The sequence below is a fragment of the Pelodiscus sinensis genome, chromosome 4 (assembly GCF_049634645.1).
Source record: "Pelodiscus sinensis isolate JC-2024 chromosome 4, ASM4963464v1, whole genome shotgun sequence".
NCBI classification, from domain to species: domain Eukaryota; kingdom Metazoa; phylum Chordata; order Testudines; family Trionychidae; genus Pelodiscus; species Pelodiscus sinensis.
Window position 1 is genome coordinate 8,150,805 of NC_134714.1, and position 24,213 is coordinate 8,175,017.

The 24,213-nt window shown below is 43.3% G+C and overlaps 1 long non-coding RNA gene across 3 annotated transcripts in view; it reads right to left on the reverse strand.

Annotated features, from left to right (window-relative positions):
- Window positions 1-971: 971 nt before the first annotated feature.
- Window positions 972-24,213, reverse strand: part of LOC142829050 (uncharacterized) — a 28,126-nt gene continuing 4,884 nt past the window's right edge. Inside the window, exons 4-6 of one of the 3 annotated variants that reach the window (XR_012903248.1) lie at window positions 12,773-12,933; window positions 8,566-8,686; window positions 972-7,158 (exon numbers count right to left, since the gene is read on the reverse strand). This is a non-coding gene — a long non-coding RNA (uncharacterized LOC142829050). Of the gene's footprint in view, window positions 8,687-12,772; window positions 12,934-24,213 lie in introns of all 3 variants that reach the window. The other 2 variants (XR_012903246.1, XR_012903247.1) reach the window with 2 other exon arrangements.

Genomic DNA, 24,213 nt, shown 5'->3' on the forward strand with positions numbered 1-24,213 from the left:
TAGCTGATAGCACAGTGCAAAGAACAGATACAGCTCACCCCAGCTTCTAAGCCTTTCCTGTGATCAGACTTTTTGCCCAGAATTCCCCATCGTTGACACCGCCAGTTCAGATCCACCGAGAAAAGCAGTAACGGGAGTGCTAGTGGAGAAAAGGTTTTAGGCAGCCCCAGGCTTTGACTCAGCTTTGGTGTAACTCTGATTGGAATAGTTATGAGTAGGATGGGAAGAATGAGATTTTTATCAGTGACTGTGGCTACGCATCGATACTCACAAACCATACATTCACCGCACACTCACAAACCGACAAATATCCATTGCCATCAAAAACAATTGAAATTTGCAGACAGGAAAAGTAAGAAAAAAAAATGCTGCTTGAGCATTTTAAGAGTCAAAATCTAAACTTTCAAATGACACTTATTACAAATGGACTAGGAACCCAATTGTGAAAACAACTATGATTAGTTGCTTTGAGTATATTTACTTTGTATATTTTGACATAAGAGGTTGACAATTTATGTTTTAGCAGTCGGTGAAGCTTTAACTTTTTAAATCTCAGTGTCAATTACTATTAAATCATTGTCTCTACCCCCCCCCACTTTCTCACAACTGTGAAAATTGATGATGATGATAATCTAAAACACTGGTGAAAAATAAACATTGGTATAAGCAGTCACTTATAAAACAATAGCAATTCAATTGTGCCAAGATTATGGTGTCTGGTTTATACAAATGCTCCCAGCTGTTAGGGCAACAATGGTAGAAAAATCTATCCTATTGTCTGAAACATATAAAGTGATAACATCCCGTTTAGATGGCTCATTGGGGCCTTCTCACAGATCTTTAAAACCCCCCAGATCATTCCAGAACATAATTTTGTCTGTTTAATGTATTGTGTTGGTTCCTTGTGCTGTGTAATGGCCAGATTAGAAATAAATATACTTTCTAGTGTCCCCCCCCCCCCCCCCCCGCAGATGAGTAAACTTTGAAGCAGACTTTTCTAACATGGAGATTCTTTAGAAGGCAATAGACTGAAATTCAAAAGTCTTGTTTGGAAGGACTTCTTTTCAGGGTCACAAACAAATGGCCAAAATTTCAAGCCAATGTTGCTGATGGACTATCCGGAGCAGCAAATTATTATTACTATGGTAGTCCCTAGAGGTCCCAGATAATACTGGGAGTCCTTTGTGCTACTCACTTAACACACAGAGCACTGACTGTATTTGAGGCTGAGGGAGAGATTATGTGAGTTGCCCAAGGTCCCATCGGTAGCCTGTAGGGGTATGTCTATACAGCGGAGCTACTTTGGAATCCTGGAAGTATCCCAAAATAGTTATTCCGTGTCTATTGAAGCAGCCCATTATTTCGAAATAGATTTCGAAATAATGGGCGGCTTATTCCGATGTACCGGTAACCCTTGTTGCACAAAGGTTAAGGGGCATTTTGGAATAGCGAGTTATTTCAAAATTTGGCACTGTATAGACGGTGCCAATTACAAAAGAAGCCAGTTTGCAATACACTCAAAAGCAAATTGCGTAGCTTATTTTGAGCTAAGGGTGCTGTGTAGATGCACCCTAGTAGAGCCAGGAACTGATCCCAGCCCAAGCCAAGGCATCTAACCATACGCTTATCCTTTGTGTGTTTATTAGCTAACATTTGCCACAGAGGGCAAATATTGAAGGCCTGATGAGAATTTCAGGTGGACTTAATCCTGCCTCAATACCCAGATGACAAAGGCTCCTAGCTTCCTAAATCCCGCTGTGGATTTGGGCCTAGACGACAACTTGAAGGCCCTTCTAGCTCTACAGTTCTGTGACACCCCTGTTTCTAGAGCTCTCTGTGGTATGAGAAGTACAGCAGTCCTGCTCAGAGTCTTTAGACTGTGTGCAGAGTTATGGCACATTTAACCAGGTAACTCAGCTTCATTAAGTGTCTGAATTGTTGACATCCCTGTCAAATGTTAAGTGGGGACCTTTTACAGAGTGGCAGCGGGGTCAGCTGTAATGAGTTAATACAACTGGGTAGTGAGTAAGGAAATTACTTTTCAAGAGAGAGGCCGTTAGCCTGAGGAATGCGTTTGGCCGTTTCTTCTGCTACGGGGGAGGGTGGGGTGGGAGTATTAACCTGTGAGCTCAGAAGGAGGGCAGGAAACATGAAGGAGCTCCGAAACGCATCATCATAATGGGATGAACACTTCGCATTTGGCAAAGGAGACGCTGATGTGAATTTGTTCCAATAAAATACCTCTGACTTCCTTCAGCTGCACAACACACAGATTTATCGAGTCCTTGCACAGGGTGCTGGGAAGTGTTTAAAGGGGCAAGGATTGGAAACAGGGATTGTTAAACAAACTGTGCCCCAAGGGGAGTAAACCAATTCTCTTATTTTATAATTCTCTGCTAGTCTTTTGCATCTGCAGATTTTGATCTCCTATATTACTGTACAGAATAGAGCGATCTGAAATAATGCCAGGCAAACAAGGCTGGAGTTTGGGAAATCATGGCCTTTTTGTGTGTGCACGGTGTGAACATTTACTTTCATATTTTGCAGTAAACTGATCTGGTTTTAAAGGATAAATATCTCCGGTGGGTAAAACCTCTCCCCATACAGTAATAAATCCAGCCAACAAAGGGGGACTAAGGATGACAGCAGGATCAGCTCCCAGTTTAGTTTCACCCAAACAAAAGACTGAAAGTAGCCCAGGTGCTGATGGCAAAGAGCCACTAAATTTAGGGCCAGGGCCGTGGGAATGGAGGGGGGAAGGGATCCTGCGGCAGAAATGAAAGGGAAGTTGAGAAAGAGCTATAATGCTATGCCATAAAATGTATAATGTGTTTCAAGATAGGCAAAGCATCAGTAAAACAGAAGGAAAACCATAGTTAATACCTTTTTCATTATTATGTTCCTGCGGGACGTGGTTTTTCATTGTGAGAGGATTGTTCTGAGAAGCCTGATCCAGTGCCCCCTGAAGTGAATGGACTGGCTCCCATTGACTTCAAGGACTTTGAATCAGGCCCCACCAGAAACATCTTAACATGATGGCTTGGGAACAGTGAACTCTAAAAGCAAAAAGAGTTACACTGCAATAATAATAGAACTTGCTGGGATAAGTGTTTCAGGGGCACTAATAGGTGAAGGGGTGACGTGGTTACAGTCTATAAGTATTTACATGGGGAACAAATATTTAATAATGGGCTCTTCAGTCAAAGTATAAATGATGGATCCAATGGATGGAAGCTGAAGCAAGATGAATGCAGACTGGAAATAAGACGTATGTTTTTAACACTGAGGCTGTGTCTACACTGGCAAGCTATTCCAGAAAATCAGCCGCTCCTCCGGAAAAACTTGCCAGCTGTCTGCACTGGTTGCTTGAATTTCCAGAAAAGCACTGACGATCTAATGTAAAATCATCAGTGCTTTTCCGGAAAAACTATGCTGCTCCCGTTTGGGCAAAAGTCTTTTTCCGGAAAACTGTTCCGGAAAAGAGCCAGTGTAGACAGCACAGTAATGCTTTCCGCAAAAAAGCCCCGATCACGAAAATGACGATCGGGGCTTTTTTTTGTGGAAAAGCGCGTCTAGATTGGCCATGGATGCTTTTCCGCAAAAAGTGCTTTTCCGGAAAAGCGTCCTGCCAATCTAGACGTGCTTTTCCAAAAATGCTTTTAACGGAACACTTTGCCATTAAAAGCATTTCCGGAAAATCATGCCAGTGTAGATGTAGCCTGAGTGTAATTAACCATTGGTGGATTCTCCATCGCTGACAACTTTTAAATCAAGGTTGGAAGTTTGTCTAAGTAAGAGTTCTGCTCTAGGAAATATTTGCGGGAAGTTGACTTGCCTCTGCTACGCAGGATTGAGTGGGAAAGGTTCATCCATTTGTCCTCTCTAGGTCAGGTGCTGCCAGAAAAATGTCAGGAAGGTTTTAATCTCAGCTCTACCACAGATTGGCTGGGTGATCTGGAGCAAGTCACATGTTCTCTCTGGGCTTCAGTTTCCCCCTCTAGCTACGTCTACACTACAAGGCTTTTGCGCAAAAACCCGCGGAGCATCCACACTTCAATTGCATTTTTGCGCAAGTAAATTTACAGTGAATCAACAGAACAGAGCGTTTTTTGTGGTATAGGTATTCCTCTTTCTACGAGGAATAACTCCTTTTTGCACAAGAGCTCTTGCACAAAAAGGCGTGTGTGGATGGGCAACGGGGGGGTTTTTTGTACAAAAACAGGAAAGAGGAAAAAGCACAGGTGCCCTGGTGGCTATTCTGTGGATAGCAATCAGCGTTTCTTTCCAGAGAGCGTCCATGCAGTCTGGATGCTTTCTTGCGCAAAAGTGCATCGCTTTTTTTATGCGTTTTTGCAGTGTGGATGCTCTCTTGTGCAAGAAGCCTGCAGTGTAGACATAGCCCAGTAAAATGGGAATAATATTGTCCTCCTTGGCTTGGAGATCTGTTGATGAAGAGCACTATGCGAGAATGATTGTGCGTTGGTGCAAAATGGGTAGGGCTGTCTTAGACTCCCCAAAAATGTTTAGAAATTCACTGATGAGGTGGGCCAAAATTTCACGCCTGCTTTGCTGAAGTCAATGGAGTTGAACCGGTTTGTTGCAGCAAAAATGTAGTCCTGAAACTCAGATTTTTTTCCATCTTAGCAATATGCCACTGACCACCTTGACAACTAGCCCAGTCAAGCTTGAGATTTTTGCAGGCAAGTTTTTTATTTATTAGTGGAGGAAGAGAGAGAAAGAGGAAGGAAGGAAGGATTTTTTTTTTTTTTTAGCAAAAGTCCTGTTTAAGTTGTGATCACAGAAGGTCAAATAGGGCTACCATAGCTGATGAATTTAGTGTCTGTCTGGCTATGTCTGCACTACAATGATCTATCGGAAAGGCTTTTCCGAAATTTGGCCTGTCTACACTGGGCCAAATTTCGGAAAAACCTCCTTTTTTGGAAGAGCCCTTCTTCTTCGTGGGAGGAGGAAGACAGGGCTTCCAAAAGAGCGCATCTGCTCTTCCTCAAAAAAAAAAAAAAGCGTAGTGTACACATAGCCTCTGTTTATGAATCAACTCCGATTTCTGCAAAGGTATTTCATATTCACAAGCATTTCCTGGATAATCACTGCAACCAGATTTCAGTCTCTGGGGTGTGGGCGAACTTTTCACTTTATTATTATTATTTCTGGTGTGCGATTGTTCTAAAAAAGCGTGGGATTTTCTCTCTATTCTACCTCCTTCTGCCTAAGTGCATGGAACACACCACTTCGGTAGCTGAGCACCTCACGGCTATTCATTCATTCATCCTTACAACAGCTCCATGAGATAAAATAATAGTATTATCCCTCCTCTGCAGACTGGAAACTGGGGAAGAGAGATCAAGTGTCTTGCTCACTGTCACAGAGAAGAAGCTGAGATACAAGCCATTTAGGGCCAGATTCTGTTATCCTTACTAAATACCACTTTCCTCCATGAATAAGGAAAACTGAGGCTGGTGAATGGGGTGGTCAGTGTTCCAGGGCTGGTCTTACCATGAGGTGAACTGAGGCGGCTGCCCCAGGTGCCAGACTGTGGAGGGGCGGGGAGGGGGGGGTGCCACTAGGACCCAGAGTGTAGAAAATTGTGTCTGCTGCTGGTGCATATGTGCATATGGGAATGTCATTTGAGCTCCCCGCCTCAGGTGCCAAAATGTTGTGGGCCGGTCCTGCCAATGTAGCAAGGTACTACTCCACACGTGGAAGGGGTGGCAGGACCGGACTGTCAATAGGGCACATGACATCTCACAGGCTTTAAGTCAGCCTTTCCTTCCAGATATTTGCGACAGGAGCTTGCACCTTTGAACAGAACCAGACAGTGAATGGGCACATAAATATGTGCAATATTCTACGATGCTGGGGTGCACGCTCTTCCCCTCCCCGTGGTGGGCGTGGGGCCTCAGCAGAGGGGGCGGGGCTGTAGGTGGGGCTAAGGGCCTGCCTCCCCTAGAAACTTCTCAAGTCTTCTCCAATGTTCTCTGTGACAGATGGCGTGATGGACACCTCTCCTTTTATAATAGTATAGAGGATCTCTGTTTCCTATTGTGCAGTAGCCCACAGCAGCGGGGAGATATGATTCCGAGCCTGGGTGGACAGACGCGTGCTGGGTAGTTTAGATCCCATGAGGGTGCTGCAAATAGCAGTGTGAAAATATTGCAGCAACGGCAGGCAGGCATGTGCGCAAAGTGGGGTAAGCGGGGGCAACCCCCCCATCAGCGTGGACTCTGTGAGTAGATTATGGACTTAGACTCTGTCTTCCTCCAGCTACCACCAGCGCCGCAACAGCCATGCTGCTGTTTTTAGGGCACGAGCTGGAGTTTGAGCGAGCCCAAGTCAGTCTGTGCTGGGAATCTCCCCTACTGCCTGCCGTGGTTCAGACCAGGGCCCCACTGTGTTAGGTGCTGTACAAACCCCCTGGAAAGACACAGCCCCTGCCCTAGAAGGTTTATAATCCATAACCATCTCTCTATGACTAAATCCATAAATGTGCCTTTCATCTGATGTCCCTTCTCCCCACCTGTTTGAACATACATAACGACTGCCACTTTGGGGAGGAAACGTACACTCTCCTTTCATGTTTGACTTCCTCGATGTCTTTCCTTTCATATTCCAGGGCAGACATGCAGTACATCTCTTCTTTCACTCTCCAGTCATTTTTGGCACCTTCCCCACAGATGCAGTGTCATGGTGCCTCTGTAGGTAGTAGTGTTTATTTGTCTTTTTCGGTAGCAGCTTGTTTGGGTGGTGGTTGGGGGGGGGAACAGATTGATTTTCCTTGGCTTGGCATGTAGAACTGTCCTTGTTGTATCCCAGCCGAGTTCCACATTTAAAAGCAAAGCAGCAGCAGAGGATGTGGAGGTGGATGTTGGGCAGACTCCAACTTGGCTTATCAGACTGTGCTGAAGCAGGCCACAAATCCAAATACTGCCCACTTGCACGGACTGCCTTAGCTTTGTATGGCAAACTCATCTCAGAACTTCTTTCTGGTGACCTCAGTCGAACTGGATGGTGGCTTTCATAGACTGAGACCAGGAAGGAGTAATTAGAAGGGATTTTCACTGCAAATTTGGGCATTTCACTTCTCAAAAATCTGGCATTAGAAAGCACATCCTCTCCTTGTCAGCAGAGGCATTCTGAAATCTGCGAACATGAACATGTAGGAAGTCAGAGTTTTGAAGGTCAACCTTTGGAGAAAACATGGCTTTTCGTGCCAACAATCAGCAACTGTGTTATATAAAAAGGGATCAAAGACAGCAATGATTTTTTTCCCATGACAAACGAGGAAGCTGACAGCATCTTCACACTTACGCATGTTTGTCCTAATCACCACAATCATTTACAGACACACAGACTCTGTGGAACTCACTGCCACATGATATTACTAACACCTAGCTATTAGTAGGAGTCAATGAATAAATGGAAATTTATGTAAGTAATAACAAACACCCACAAATCCTGCATATTATATACAATAAAATGGAGTAAGGAATATACATCCTTTAACTTCAGGGCATAAAACAAGCACTGGTTTGGATAAGGAAAAATTCCCAGATGGGCTGGTTATTCCATACAGAGCTTCTCATACCTTTCTCTGCAACATCTGTTACTATTCATTGTTGGAGACTGGATACTAGAGCAGATAGACCACTAGTAACATGCAGTCTGGCAATTCCTTTGGTAGGATGTGGGTGTGAGTAGAGACTTCAAAATGGCCACCCTTGATATTGGCAGGTGTGCCTCTGGATATGCAGGACGGAACAAGAAGCAGAAGTCCCCAGCTACTAATGAGCTCAGGTTAGTTTTATAATGTAAGAATACAATAAACACAAGCTCTCTTTGCTTGTGGTGTGCTCAGCGCCACAGTTCCTGTGTCCCTTCAGCCTTGTTGCTCCATACAGCCCACCTCTTTGGAATGTCTTAACACTGGTGTTGTGTGCTTAGCTCACACACAAATAGTTGTGTAAATAAAAGGTTATTTCAAGAAAAGAAGACTTATAACTAAGGCACTGGATTGGGGCTCAATTCCCAGCTCTGCCATGAACTTTATGTATGTCCTTGGGCAAGTCACTTAATCTTTCTGTGGTTCCTGTTTGTAAAATGGGGATAATACTTTTTTGTCTATTAAGATTGTAAACTTGAGGGGGGAGGCGGGGGGGAAGGGCTATCTATTCCTATATGTATATGTAAGTACAGCACCTAGCATATAGCCTCTACCTTAATATAAATACTCCTGATAGTAAGTGGATGAAGGAATATATAGTGGAAATGATAAAGTAATTTAGTATCTATGCTTTGGTATTATGGTGTTAGGCACTTTACATGTGCTTCACATAGATTAATGTTGTGAGATGATGATTGGGATTGGCATAATTATCCAATGTATCAGCCTTTGCAAGATCTTAAGCTCATAACTAATTGTTTTGCTGTTTGGTTATGTGCAGTGTTTAAAATAGGTTATAAACGAGCAGTTCCCTATGCACAAAGAAGAAAAACATATTTTCACTCTGCATAGATTTAGAGTAAAGAAAAAACAACATGAAAAAAGACCAGCAAAGTCTTCCCAAGAGTGCACAGTGTGTGTGTCCCTCCTTTGCAATGGGCTGCAACGAGTCTGAGAACAAAATAGCTGCCGTCTCTGCTCACAGGCCACGTTCTGAGAACTTTAAAGCTGCAAGAGACAGAAAATTAAAGAGATCGCTGGATCCCAAATGGCATACACCACAAAAATCAAGAATTACATCAAAATGCAGATGATGGCATGAACCCAGTAGGAACAGTCAGGTGGTGCAAAAACAGGGGTGGGAAGGGAAAGACTTATCATAGAATCGTAGAACAGAAAAATAGGAAGGGACCTCGAGAGGCCATCGAGTCCAGTCCCCTGCCCTCATGGCAGGACCCACTCAGTCTGACTGTTGCAGAGTGACGTTGGGAATGTCACTCTCATTGCTGCCTTCTCCCTGGCTGTGTCTAGACTGGCCAGTTTTTCTGGAAAATCAGCCGCTTTTCTGGAAAAACTTGCCAGCTGTCTACACTGGCCGCTTGAATTTCCACAAAAGCACTGACGATCTCATGTAAGATTGTCAGTGTTCTTGTGGAAATACTATGCTGTTCCCGTTCGGGCAAAAGTCCTTTTGCGCAAAAGGGCCAGTATAGACAGCTCAGCTTTGTTTTCCGCAAAAAAGCTCTGATCGCAAAAATGGCGATCGGGGCTTTTTTGCGGAAAAAAGCGTCTAGATTGGTACGGACGCTTTTTCGCAAAAAGTGCTTTTGTGGAAAAGCATCCATGCCAATCTAGACGCTTTTTTCTGAAAATGTTTTTAACGGAAAACTTTTCCGTTAAAATCATTTTCCAGAAAATCATGCCAGTCTAGACATAGCCCCTATGTGTAAATCAGGAGAGAAACCTGACAAAGATGTTAGCCTGTTAAAGTTACATTTAGATTCTAAAAACTGTGCTATGCTTTTGTTTTATTTGAAACCATTTCTATTTCTTTTAACTTTACCCGGGATCTCTTAACCTTTATTAATAAACATGTGGTTGTTTTCACTTGCATTATATCTCAGTGCAGTGGTATTATAGAGAACCTGATCCTGTGTTAGATAAATCAAGCTGGATCCTGCTCATCACTGGAAGTATCCAGTGACAGGGCCAGAACTACAGGGAAATGCTGCAGAGGAACTTGGAGGTTGGGGTGCACCCACTGTTATTTTGCACAAGAAAATAAGGACCGGCAGAGCCCTGAAAAGATAAGGTGAGTGGCAGGCTGGGGCATGAGGCAGCACCAGCATGTGCCACTTAGCCCTGGTCTACACTAGGTTTTTTTTTCCAAAATAACCTCCCTTAGGTTGAATTAATAAATGGAGCATCTACACTAAAAAGCCTGTTATTTTGAAATAATGGGCTGCATATTTCTAAATCTGTACTCCTGCTTTTCTCGGGGAATAACGCTATTTCGAAATAGTGTTAGTGTGGATGCTCTGGTGCTGCTATTTTGAAAAAACTACTCCCCAGAGTAATTCGAACTAATTACCCCCCAGTGCTTCCTGGGGCTGTAAGTCGAGGTAGCACATCCACATTAATGGAGCCTACCTCGGACTGATTTTGAGGCTTCCCTGTGGTATAGACATGCTACTTTGATTTTGTTAATTTGGAAGTAATTAAATCGATTTTGGTTATTTGGAAATAGTTTCCTAGTGCAGACATGGCTTTACAATTCTAGGCTCCCTGAGAAAGTGTTACATCTTAGTGTTCTGTCAAGATTCAGCAGAGGAACAGGAACAGACTACTCTAGAGGGAAGACTATTAGAATGACCAAAGGCAATCCCTGGCGTTGCTCCATATTTCAGCTGATAACTGACAAAGAAGAGGGTGCCTTCTCTAATTTACATGCCCTCCCTTGGCTATGTCTACAAGACAAGATTATTTCAAAATATGTTATTTTGAAATAATAACTCCCAACATAACTATTTCGAAATAATCGTATTCCCCAAGGAAAGCAGGAGTTATTATTTCGAAATAAAAGCCGTGGCAGTGTGGATGCTGTTTATTATTTTGAAATAGCTCCCCAGTGTAGACATGCCCCTAGAGATCTAACAGCTGCCCTTTGTTCTAAGAGAGGTCTGTATATATGTAAATAGTCACTAGACAAGGTGCCAGTAGATGGCACTCAAGAATATATGTCATAATTCCTGGGTTTTGTAGACCCAGTAGAACTTTGTGTGATGCTCTGTAAACATCTTCTGTAGTGCAGGTCTTTCCACCTGCAACTGACAGCCCTCATCGTATTCCCACATGAATAGGCTGACGTGTCTAAAATTGATGTCACCAATAAATACTGCATTATATTTACATATACTAATTATTTATAATTAAAAATTTGCACTTACATAGAACTTGTCATCTGATTATCTCTAGATTGTACCAATGAAAGGGAATTATGTAGGTTTTTTTTGCCAAATTAAATTGTTCTATGTTTAGTTAGAGGTACAACTGTCATTTCAAGGAGTTAAGGGGTTGACTGAAAACCCGTTTAAAAAAATGAGACTTTACATGGATTTTAGTGGGCTTTGGATCAGGATGTAGATGTATTACACATTATTTGAACTACCAGAAACTATTCCAGGCAACTGCAATTAAGAGAGGAACTTTTTGCAGCTGTCTCTTCGAGTAGTTCATTTGGCTACTGCCATCTCTGAACAAGTTGGGCTAGATTGTATCATATCAACTGATAAGACCTGACTTGATCCCCTGTGATCCATCAATTATAATGTGTTTAAAGATTGTCAGACTAAGCTTTTACCCATTTCAGCCAGAAGAAAACTGTCTTAAGAAGAATTTTATTAATGGATAGACTGTTCTGTTCTTCCACATTTCTACTATACGGCCTCTTGTATTTCTCCAGTATGTACATGGGGAGGATATTTCTGGAGAGCTAAATGGATGAGCAGCAAAAGGCATAATAAGATCCAATAGTTGGAAACGGAAATTAGACACATTCAAATGAGAAATAAGGTACACATTTCTTTTTTGTGTGGTTAATTAGACATTGCAACAACTTGCTTAGGGATGTGATGGATTATCCATCTTTTGAAGTCTAAATCAAGGCTGGATATCCTTCCAAAAAATTATGACAAATCAAAGGCAGGCTGAGACTGAGGCAGAAATTATTGGGTGAAATACTATGGCTTGTGGTTAACCAGGAGGTCAGACTGGGTAACCAGAAGAGGCACATGTGAAATATTTTCCCCTTGTCCAGTGGTGGCAAAAATCTTAACTGACTTTGAGAGTGACTTTGGGTATGTCTACACTAGCCCCCTAGTTCGAACTAGGGAGGCTAATGTAGGCATTCGAAGTTGCGAATGAAGCCTGGGATTTAAATATCCCGGGCTTTATTTGCATCTTCCCGTCCGGTCACCATTTTTAAATCCCCTTAGTCCAAACTAACTGCCCGCGGCTACACGCGGCAGTCAAACATTAACTCGAACTAAGTCCTTAGTTTGAGTTAACTGTTATACCTCATTCCACGAGGTGTAACAGTTAACTCGAACTAAGGACTTAGTTTGAGTTAATGTTTGACTGCCGCGTGTAGCCGCGGGCAGTTAGTTTGGACTAAGGGGATTTAAAAATGGTGACCGGACGGGAAGATGCAAATAAAGCCCGGGATATTTAAATCCTGGACTTCATTTGCAACTTTGAATGCCTACATTAGCCTCCTTAGTTCGAACTAGGGGGCTAGTATAGACATACCCTTTGATAAGATTATGGAGGAGATGGGATGATGGGATGTGACTGCTAGCAGCAAATATTTCCAATTGCTGGTGAGGCGACATTAGTTGGGGAGTTACTACAGAGAATTCTTTCCCAGGTTTTGCCCATATGCTCAGCATCTAACTGATCACCATATTTGGAATGGGAAGGAATTTTCCCATGGGTCAGATTGGCAGAGACCCTGGGGGATTTTCGCTGCCATCTGCAGGGGGCATGGGTCACTTACAGGGTTAAGCTAGTATAAATGGTGGATTCTCTGTAACTTGAAGTCTTTAAAACCACTATTTGCAGATCTCAGTGACTCAGCCGGAAGTTAGGGTTCTATTTAAGGAGTGGATGAGCCAGTTTCTGCAATGTGCAGGTCAGGCTAATTGATCATGTTGGTATCTTCTGTACCTAAAGTCTATGAGTTCTCAAATCTCCAAAAATGAATAAAAATAGACTTAAGATTGAGTTGTATAAGGTACCCAGAGAGTCAAGTACTACCTGACATAAGTACGGATGGTAGAATCTGGAATAATATGAAGTAGAATTTCCTTTTGTTTCTTTCACTTTCTTAATCCAGTGTTTCTCAAAGTGTGCTCCACGGAGCCCCAGGATCCACGAGACATCTCCAGGGGCTCCGCGAGGTTGACAAACTGGAAAACCTTCAAAAGCATAATTGAGAATTGATTGGTACAGCACATACAATCAGTGGACTGCTGAGGCGCCACATACATTTTTAAGCATGTAAAGGGCTCCGGAGCCCAAAAAGTTTGAGAACCTCCGACTCAATCAAATGAAACCTTGCGTTTGTGTAATAGGACCAAACAACAAGGAGAGTCTGATCAGTTTCACAGTGAGTACAGTACTTAGATGACTTACAGCTTGTGCCCATAAATGCCCATTACAACTCTGTGCAGACAAATTAACTTCAGCTCTTCATTTTATCAGACTAAATAATCCTGATTTCTGCTACCTCTTGTAACGTACAAGCAGGGCCGGCTTTCATAGAATAATAGGACTGGAAGGGACCTCGAGAGGTCATCGAGTCCAGCCCCCCGCCCTCAAGGCAGGACCAAGCTCTGTCTACACCATCCCTGACAGATGTCTATCTAACCTGTTCTTAAATATCTCCAGAGAGGGAGATTCCACCACCTCCCTTGGCAATTTATTCCAATAATTGACCACCCTGACAGTTAGGATTTTTTTCCTAATGTCCAATCTAAACCTCCCCTGCTGCACTTTAAGCCCATTATTCCTTGTCCTGTCCTCAGTAACCAAGAGGAACAAATTTTCTCCTTCCTCCTTGTGACACCCTTTTAGATATTTGAAAACCGCTATCATGTCCCCCCTTAATCTTCTTTTTTCCAAACTAAACAAGCCCAGTTCATGAAGCCTGGCTTCATAGGTCATGTTCTCTAAACCTTTAATCATTCATGTCACTTTAGAAAGTGCAGGGCCCAATTCGAACCAAATTTTGGTTGAGCTAAAAAAAAAAAAAACCCAGCACACAAACAAACAACTCACAGCCCCTTTAAGTCACTGGCTACAGAGTCCCACCTTCCAGCCAAACGCCGACTCCCCCTCCCACGGCGCACGGAAGCCGCCATGCTACTCCTCCAGGGCCGACGCCCCCTCCCACAGCACGCCCGGCACACTTCTGGGTTTAGGGCACGGGGCCCTCTGGCTTTAGGGCACGGGGCCCTTTTAGGCGCGGGGTCCGATTCGGGGGAATCGGGCGAATCGGCCTAAAGCTGGCCCTGCGTACAAGCCCTGTCGCACCAGCCGTCTTTGTCCTCAGTCCTTGACGCTTTACTCTGTACCAGTAAAGTTTGCATCTCCCTTAAAAGACAAAGACTCTAATCGTTGCTTGGGAGGTCTGCAGGATATTCCTATCATTTTAACCCAGACAAGGTGGGTGAGGTAATATCATTGATTGGACCGACTGCTGTGCGAGCTCCGCATGGCTCGAAAGCTTGGCTCTCTCACCAACAGAAGTGGGTCCAATCAAAGCTATTACCTCGCCCACAGTGTCTCTCCAATATCCTGAGACTGACACTGCTACATTTACATGGCCTACGTATCATTTTACCTGGAATTTGTAACCAAAGAGGTTCTACTGCAAGGTTGCCTCCATGCTGGAATGATCTTTTAATGGCATTCGTTTGGGATCATTCAGCTTCTCGCTTTCTCCAACCCCGCAAAGTATCCTGAGCTTCCTGTATTGTTAATAGCCAGGGATTGCTCTGCCCCATTAATTTACAACATCCGACCACGTCTCTGATATGTCACCTCTCTCTTGCCAAGCTAAATAGTACAGCTCTCTTACCATGTTTGGTGGTTAAACCCATTGCTGTTCAGCCCACTATGTGACAGACTGCTTCTGTTTGGAGTGGTGTCTTTACCTCAGTACTTTGTATTGTTATGGCCCCTAGAAATTCAATATTTCCTAATGAATCCTTCTTTCAAAGCTCCTTCAACTAAGTCTAGCCACCTATATGTTTATGGCCTGAAATAAATGCTTCTCTAACACTCCTCCACTCTCAGTTTAAATAATCACTCAAAAATGTAGGCTGAGATTTTCAAAGCAGTTAAAAGGATTTAGACACATGTCCTCTGTATACGAATGCCTTCCTTCAGGGTCAAAGTCTCCATGTCTGCTCTGAAAATCTCATTGCTAGCAATATGGTTGCTTTATGACTTGGCTAGAGTTCATGTCCTCGCCATAAATCCTCCATTTCCTCTACAAGTTCCTAACATAAAACCCATCCATTCTTCACTGTCTTCCCTGCCACACATTGAAGCTCTTTAGCATTAGAGATGGGTAGGAAACAGTTTTCCTATCCCAGGAATCTTTGAGATTTCAAACATTTTCCTGTTCTTCACTGGAATGAAACCAAGACCAACCCAGCTTCAAGTCCCTGCTCTCCCACAATCCTGCATCCCAAGTGAAAGCACTAGACTATTGGCTATTTTGGGGTCTCTCTCTCTCTCTCTGGTTTTGGTCAGACATTCCACCCTCGATCTGAGAAATCTTTCCCAACTAAAATTTTGTCAAAACTGGTACATTCTCCTGAAAAGTTTCAGTTTCAATAAATTGGCATTTGCCAACAAAAAAAAAACCAAACATTTTGTTGAAAAATTCCCACACAGCTCTACTTATAATTCCCTGCCCATTCTTATTCTAGAATGAGGGACATGTCAGGTGACTTTCTTTCTAATCTAACTTCTTTTACAACCTCTCTTCTCCAGTTGCTCTCGTTGCTCCTGCTAATGAGCTCTAGGACATAATTTACTGCCCCATACTCACTAGGGCTGTGTCTACACTGGCATGAATTTCCGGAAATGCTTAAAACGGAATACTATTCCGTTTTCAGTTTTTCCGGAAAAGGAGCGTCTACATTGGCAGGCTGCTTTTCTGGAAAAGCCCTTTTTCCGGAAAAGCGTCTGTGGCCAATGTAGACACGCTTTTCCGGAAAAGAGCCCCGATCGTCATTTTCGCGATAGGGGCTTTTTTCCGGAAAAGACTACTGGGCTGTCTACACTGGCCCTTTTCCGGAACAGTGTTCCAGAATAAGGACTTATGCCCGAGCGGGAGCAGAATAGTTTTTCCGGAATAGCGGCTGATTTTGTACAGTAGAGCATCGTTGCTTTTCCAGAAATTCAAGGGCCAGTGTAGACAGCTCGCAGCTTATTCCGGAAAAGCGGCTGATTTTCCGGAATAAGTGGCCCAGTGTAGACACAGCCCCTATGTCTAGTAGCTTCAGTAGGGTAGCTGAGTTAGTCTGTAACAGGAAAAACTTAAAAAAACCAACAAATAGACTAGTAGAACCATAAAGACTAACAAAACATGTAGATGGTATCATGAGCTTTCGTGGGCGCAACCCACTTCTTCAGATGACCTGAGTTTTTTTATATGTCTGTTAACTGTCCAGGTGAGATGTGATCTCCCTTGTGTCTAGTGGCCATGTGACTTCTTCATTCTTTTGTCTTAAAACAACCTTGTGGGTTTTTCATAACACAAGACAGTGCCACACATACACAGCCTCTCCAATCTACTCAGCACAACTCCCCCATCATCTGAAGAGAACTGTCTGGGTTGTCCATTCAGAAGCAGAGCTCTTCAGGTAGAGAACTCAGTCCGTGTCTACACAGCAGGGCTTAACTCGAAATAAGCGCCACAAATTGAGCTACGTCAATTGTGTAGCTTATTTTGAAATAGCTTATTTCAAAATTGGGAGTGTCTACACAGCACTTATTTCAAAATAGAGCACTCTTCCTCTGACGTCCCTTACTCCTCATACCATGAGGGTTACAGGAGTTGGAGTAAGAAGTCCTTTCTTATTATAGATATTATTTCGAAATAACTGTCTGCTATGTAGACGTGCATTAAGTTATTTCGAAATAATGTTGCTGTGTAGATGTACCTTTATAACAGTTTGTCTGAACAGTGCAGCATGGGTTCATACATGGCTAGATTACTAGGGGCTACTGTAACATAAGTAATATTTCATCATGTTAAAATACATGGATTTTTTGGAGCCCACTGTACTAATCTCTATACAAACATGTTCCTTTCTTTCTCCCCCCCAGCCCCCATCACAGTAATCCTAATTTAGCACTTTTACACAGAAAACTGCTAATTAATTTAGGGGGTTTATATTCAACATTCTAATTACAACACACACATGTAATTACATTAAGATTTTTCTTTTGTGCTAAATAAAGCCATCTTTATTCATAGCAGGCTTCCCAGGACCTAAATTTTCAGTAGCACAAAAGAGGTGGTATAAGGAAGAGGTTTACAAGAAGAGTGACTTCAAAAAAGCTTAAGAGTTTGGAGCCCAGTCCAAAACTGAATGTGAATGTACTACCACAAAAAGTTTCATACAGATGGTTAAAAGCATCCTGATTCAAGAATAACCCAATAAAATGGAAAAGTGCTTCAATATATTTTCCTCTTCTGTTAGCTCAGAAACACCATTCTTGCTTGTTTTGGCTGAGTTTTATTCCTGCCTTTGAGTGTAAAGGAATGGCAAGGAAGTTTATGAATGAGGTCCCACTAACATTCCAGACTGGAACATGTACCTGGACTGATTTCTGCCTAAATCCTGGGATGAGGTCATTTAAAAACCACCTATTTTCCCCAGTGTGCTAACTCCAAGACTGAAACGGACAGATTTGTGGCTAACGCAATGCAGAAACACACACAGTAGTCTTCACGAATGCCAACATAAGCCCCCCTTCATTGGATAGGGCTCTTGGAAAAAGATTTTAACTTTCAAAGGATGTTTATAAAATCAGTTTGATCTGCATGCACTCTAGTTCAGGAACGAGCTGAGATAATGTTTTCCCATACCAATGTGAGGACAGCTTCTTGGTAACAAAAACAACAAAAAAAAAAAAAACACAAAACAAAACCCAACTACCCACTAAAGGTTTAGAACAAATGGCCAAATAGGAAATGATTCATTTACAACTAGTTGCTCACAAATTGTAGAGAGTTCCCTGAATTATTCCTTTAGAGTATCCAAAAAACCAATGATAGTGGGGGAAGACATGATGCATGACATGAAAGTGAATTTCATTGCTGAAACAGTAAACACGGGACTGGTTCTGTAACCAAAGTATGTAAAATACCTTACAGTCCAGCAGCAACAGAAATCCAAGTCTGTTGGAGTTAGTTGCATTCTGGGGGAATATGAAAAGGATTTTGACAAGTGTATTAGCAGTGCAGAAGAGCCACTGAAAATGGTATTCCTTGTGCCATAAAATAAAATGGACAATTAAAGTCTGTTGGAAACTGAATGAGATCTTTCTTGAATGCTGTTTACATGGAAGCTGGCAAGCTGTCATTCATCAAAAAAACATTCACTGGAAAAAATATAACCGAGATTAAAATGATTGTATTTCCTAACAGCATATTTTAAGACAGTGATATGCAGACTGCAGCTTGTGATTTAGTTATTAGCTATCTAAGTTATTGACCAATCAGGATGCTTTTACTGTATTACTAACATCTGTGAAATAATTTTTGTGTATATAAAACCTAATATTCTCCATCATACTGTTTATATCAGAATATATAGTATTTCAGTAAATGAATCAATGAATTCACACTACTGTGATTCTTTTGGTTAACATTGATTGCTAATTTGGCTCCTGAACTACTGAGATCTGAGCATCTCTCTTTTAAGCATTTTTCTGCATCGCTATCTTAGCATTATGAAGTAATTGCATTTTATTAGCTAGGGCTGCCTTCATTTCTCGGATATGCATCTGACCCAATGAACCTATCTATTTCTACAGCTCCTGTCCTCACAGATCTAACAATCTTTTATATGGTCGTCCTCACAGAGCCCACGAATGGGGGAATTCAGATACTTACTTATGGTTACACTCAAATCTGTGGCAGAAAGGAATTGAAGACAGATCTTGTAAGCCCTAGATGAGTGCCCTAACCACTGGACCAGCCTCCCCTTCCTGGCTCATAATGAACATTATCTGGTACTAAAGCAGAATGAGACTAGTCCAGTTATGAATGAGCAACTTTTGCCCCTAAGAAAAAGAATAGCCAAGGGCACTTTGCCTTCCATGCTGGACATAAATACAACAACAGCCACATAGAAACCAAATTCTATAAAAAGGAAAAAAACCTACGTAGGAACCAGATCCAAAAGTCAGTCAAATTTTTACTCCAGATTTTCATATAGTGAATGTTGAATAGCAGCACCTTCTGTTAGCAGTTCCGTTCATTTCAGCTGTCCACACATGGAGTAAGATGCTGCTCATCATTTATAACAGGAGTCAATACTGCCCAACTGTGAGCATTTAGAAAAAAAAAATCATGCATCAGCTCCCTCTGCTCCTCCCAACATCATGAGATTTCAAAAACTCTGAGTCTCTATGGCTACGGCTACACTGCTGTTTTTTTGCAGAAGTGGCTATGCAAATGGTGCTCTCATTTGCATATCTTCTTCCGATTCTTTTGCAGAAGAGTTTTTACTGATTAAAAGCCTTGTGTAAACGGGGCCACATTTGTCAGGAAAAAACCCTTTTTCGCAAGATCCTGTAAACCTCGATTTTTGAGGAATAAGGGATCTTGCAAAAAAGGGTTTTTTCCCTAGAAATGGCCCCATCTGCACGGGGCTTTTTATTGGCAAAACCTCGTCTGCAAAAATCGGAAGAAGATATGCAAATGAGAGCGCCATTTGCATACCGCCTTCCACAAAAAAACGGCAGTGTAGCCGTAGCCATATATGTTAAACTTTGGGATACATACAGAGCTGGAAGATGAACCATGATGATGTCCCGAATCCTAGTCTACAGGCTGCAACCCAAGACTAGCTTTTCCTCACTAATTAATTGTAACAGTTATTCAGCATTTATTACAGTAGCACCCATGGTCCAAAATTGGGATCAAGACCCCACTATGCTATTTACTGTGGCTACGTCTAGACTACATGGCTCTGTCGATGGAGCCATGTAAAATAGTTTATTCGGCATAGTCAAAGAAGCAGGGATTTAAATAATCCCCGCTTCATTAAAATAAAAATATCTGCCGCGCTGTGCCGACGATCAGCTGATCCGGCAGAGCGGGGCAGTCTAGACGCAGCGCGGTCAACAAAGGAAGCCTTTATTGACTGCTCCGAGGCATACCGGAGCGGTCAACAAAGGCTTCCTTTGTCGACTGTGCCGCATCTAGATTGCCGCACTGTGCCGGATCAGCTGATCGTCGGCACAGCGCGGCGGTCATTTTTATTTTAATGAAGCGGGGATTATTTAAATCCCCACTTCTTTGACTATGCCGAATAAACTATTTTACATGGCTCCGTCGACGGAGCCATGTAGTCTAGACGTAGCCTGTATGAACACATGCAAAGAGATAATAACTAGTTAATAATTAAATCACACAGTGTTTTAATATCGTGTGCTGCAAAGAGCCAAATGAGACATATTAAAGAGCCACTTGCCTTGGTCTGAGTATTACTGCCCTGATGCACTATTAGACTTAAATAAAAGGTTGGATCTTTTCTTTATACACTAGCAATTATTATGTCAACTCTTCGCATGGAGTGGGAAGGAGGAGAGAGAGACTCCAAAGATAGTCATATAAATGTGAGCGAGATATTTAAAGTGATTGTGTAGAGCATATTCACAAACCCATTGAAATCAATAAGACCCTTTGACTTCACAGCTGTGCTTATATTTGCAAGCTAAAGCTTCTATTTCAATAGGCTTGTTTTCTTATTCTAACCAATAATAATTAGCTGAATGGTAAACGAGTCTCTGATAGGCTGCCCATGTTAGACCACTTGGGACTGCTTAATTCTTGACAATCAGTAACCTCTTGCCAACTAATGTGCAAAGTCTAATTGAATAAAGCTTCTGTTTTATTCTCAAAATGTATAAACTGCCAGTGTTATTGTGACAAACTTTCCAAGAGCTCTTACAGTTATTCAAAATATTCTAGTATGTCTAAACTGGAAGATGGAAGGTTTTAACATTTGCAGAAACCTCACTGCTCAAACAGAGGGTTGCTTTGGATCAGAATTCCAAAATGCTTCCTCTACATGCATAACACTGACAGAACTGAACCTGGGAAGTTTAGTGCATGAGCCTATAGCGTATGAGCTAAAAGCCAGCTGGTGCTCAGATAAGGCAGTAGAGCAAACTCATTCTTTGTCTCTGTAAGTGATCAAAATGCCACTACATGGGACAGTAGGCCACACCCACCAGGTGTGTGGGTTACACATGGATAGTGGGCCAAATTCTGTGTAAAGCTGGTCCTTCATATCCTGTCCTTTCTAGACAAGGACATCTTTATTTCACACCCGGCCCCTCTTCTCACTTTGGATAAAGATGTCATTAACAAAAGTGACACCTCACAATGTTTGTAGTGTTAAAACACTCAGCAACAGAAATTCTTAGGTGGATAGAAAGCCTGCTAGAATACTGGGCTCCGCGGGATCATGATCAACGGCTGGATGTCTGGTTGGCGGTCAGTATCAAAGATTGGTTTTGTTCAACATCTATATTAATGATCTGGATGAGGGAATGGATGGCACCCTCAGCAAGTTTGCAGATGACACTAAGATAGGGGGAGAGGTAGATACATTGGAGGGCAGAGATAGGGTCCAGAGGGATCTAGACAAATTGGAGGATTGGGTGAAAAGAAATCTGATGAGGTTGAACAAGGACAAGTGCAGAGTCCTGCACTTGGGACAGAAGGATCCCAAACACTGCTACCGACTGGCTAAGTAGTAGTTCTGCAGAAAAGGACCTGGGGGTTACAGTGGACGAGAAACTGGATATGAGTCAACAGTGTGTCCTTCTAGCCAAGAAGGCTAATGGCATATTGGGGTGCATTAATAGGAGCATTGCCAGCAGATCTAGGTAAGTGATTATTCCCCTTTATTTGGCACTGGTGAGGATACATCTGGAGTATCGCATCCAATTCTGCCCCCCTTCCCCTCCCCATTACAGAAAGGATGTGGTCGCATTGGAGAGAGTCCTGCAGAGGGCAACAAAAAAGATTAAGGTGCTGGAGCACATGACTTATGAGGAGATGCTGAGGGGGGGGGGGAGGGATGAGGGAAGGAGCAATTCTCCACAGGAGTCTCCCTAACCTCCCTCAAAAGATTATTATTTGTAGAGTTTCCCCCTTCACACACACAAAAGCCCCATGACCAAACAGGCCTTACATCTGGATGATCCTGTCACATCTGTAAGGATATGTCTACACTGCATTGTAAATTTGAATCCTGCAGGCTTCACCTTGTGGGCTCAGTTTCCAAGCCCAACTGCACTAAACAGACTGATTAGTGTGCTGCTGGAAGGGGGCCTGGGCTCAAACCCTAGTCTTAATGCATACTGTAGCCCTGAAAGGAAAGGGCCGTTCACAAGGAGGTTCTGTATCTCTGCCCAAGCAGTGGCCCTGGTATGTCCCGGCCCTCCAGACTCCATTCTGTGGACATCGCTGGCTGAGGCAGCCCTATGGAAAGGGCAGTACAGTATGTCTCTGCATTATCTTTTCCAGGAATGCTTCATGGGGTTGGAGAGGGAACAACATACATCACCTCTGGCCTGTCTTGTCCTCTCCTGATGCACTTCCTGCTCCCCATCCCCCTCTCTCCAACCTGCCCCCTATCTAGCCCCAAGCCCCAACACAACCCAGCTCCATAGAGGGACATTCTAGGGAACAGAGGCAGCTGAGCCCTGCTTATGTGCAGTAGTGGGGAGATCGGAGTACACACAATCCCTTTGGATTACAAAATGGGACAGGATCCTGGAATGCAAACATACACCATGACCGATAATTATGTTCAGGGTGATACCGAAACCACAAATCTGATGTCCCATCCCACTACTGACTGGATTAAACCCCTCGTTTGAGAGGACTTACTCCAGATTGACATGGATAAAAGTGAGATCCAACTCTGGGCCCAAGACGTGGTATTTCTTACAAATAACCATGAGTGGTGGGTGGATACTCACTCCAACAGGTGAATTGGTGTTGGAAGCTCCAGACACCAAGGACTTGTCAAGCAGTGCTTTTTGCTGGAAGTGCGAACTCCATAAAAGCCCCGCAATGACATGCCTCAGTGCTGGATGTGCGATGACATGAGGCTCTATTTTTGTTTTCAGTGAGTGCAACGAGGAGTTGCAGAAGGTTAGCTGTTTCCCATCCCATTAGTTCCAAAGATACTTATACATCTGACACAGTGTGCTGTTGGCTGCACATCATCAGGATCCTCTGTCAAAATCAGTATGGCTGATGAGCTACGAACAAGCTTACGGTTAGATAATAGATGAAAGAGTTGCAAGATAAATGAGGTGCCTATAGAAAACCTGGCTAAATGTGTTTAAAACAGGAGATCTGACACCATTAATTCACGGCAACCAGCTTTAAAAAGGGGAGTTCGGCATTTGACGTATGCTTAGAAAATGTTATCTTCCCTTCTAATAGTGCTTTTACAGTGTATTTGGAGAAGATGACAGACAATAGGGTTATTCTGAAGTCATGCCAGTCACTACATTTGTTCAAGAAGGGAAACAACGTTTCCCCTAATGTGCCAATTGACTTCTGTGCCATGAAAACAGCATGACCAACAAACAAGCTTTCTCTCTATATTTTAGAGATTTGTACCTCTGTCCATCTGTGCGTCCATTTGTCTGTCTGTGAGTCTGTTTGTTCAAGAACTCCTCCTAAGTGGAAACTGCTAGGACCATCACATTTTGCAGACAGCTTCTGCATGTCCTAACTTAAAGCAAGGTCAGGGGTTGATTGTGCCAGGAAAATAGGGTGTGTGTGGAATGTAATTGTTTTCCATAACATGGAAAAGGAGGGGTCTGACTGTGATACTTCAGAATGACCAGTGGCGGCAGTGAGTGTGGGGGATAGCTATATTGCAGAGTGACCACTGGGGGGCAGCTGCACCAGGAAGGGAGTTGCCAGCTGTGGATGAGGCTTGCCATCTTATCGGCCACTGGCCCAGGTAAGTGCACTCCCTGCCTCAAACCCCTCCCACCCAGGCTTTCTGCCCTAATGTCCCCTTGCGCAGGAGCACCGCTGGGGCTGAGTAACACAACTCCCCCTGCTGCAAGAGCCACAGCCCGCTCCACCAGCACCTCTGGCCCACTCAGCGTGGCTGTACGTGGCTGTCATGCACAGCTCTTCCCTCCCCTCTCAGGATGCCCCCGCTACTGCAAGATCAGGGCCTTTGCTTGGAACTCGATAGCATTGCTGCAAAATTTCTATGATCTAGATGCATGTCTCCAGGGGAGCCAACAGCTTCGGTAGGCCCCGGGCAAGATATGTGGGGAGGTGGGGAGCAGCTTCGTGCTCCCAGAAGGGGCAGGACCTCGGGCAGAAGGGGCAGGGCTTGGGGCAGCCGTCTGTCCATATGTTACAGAACGCAGTGCGCCTCCCAGCCCTCAGAGCT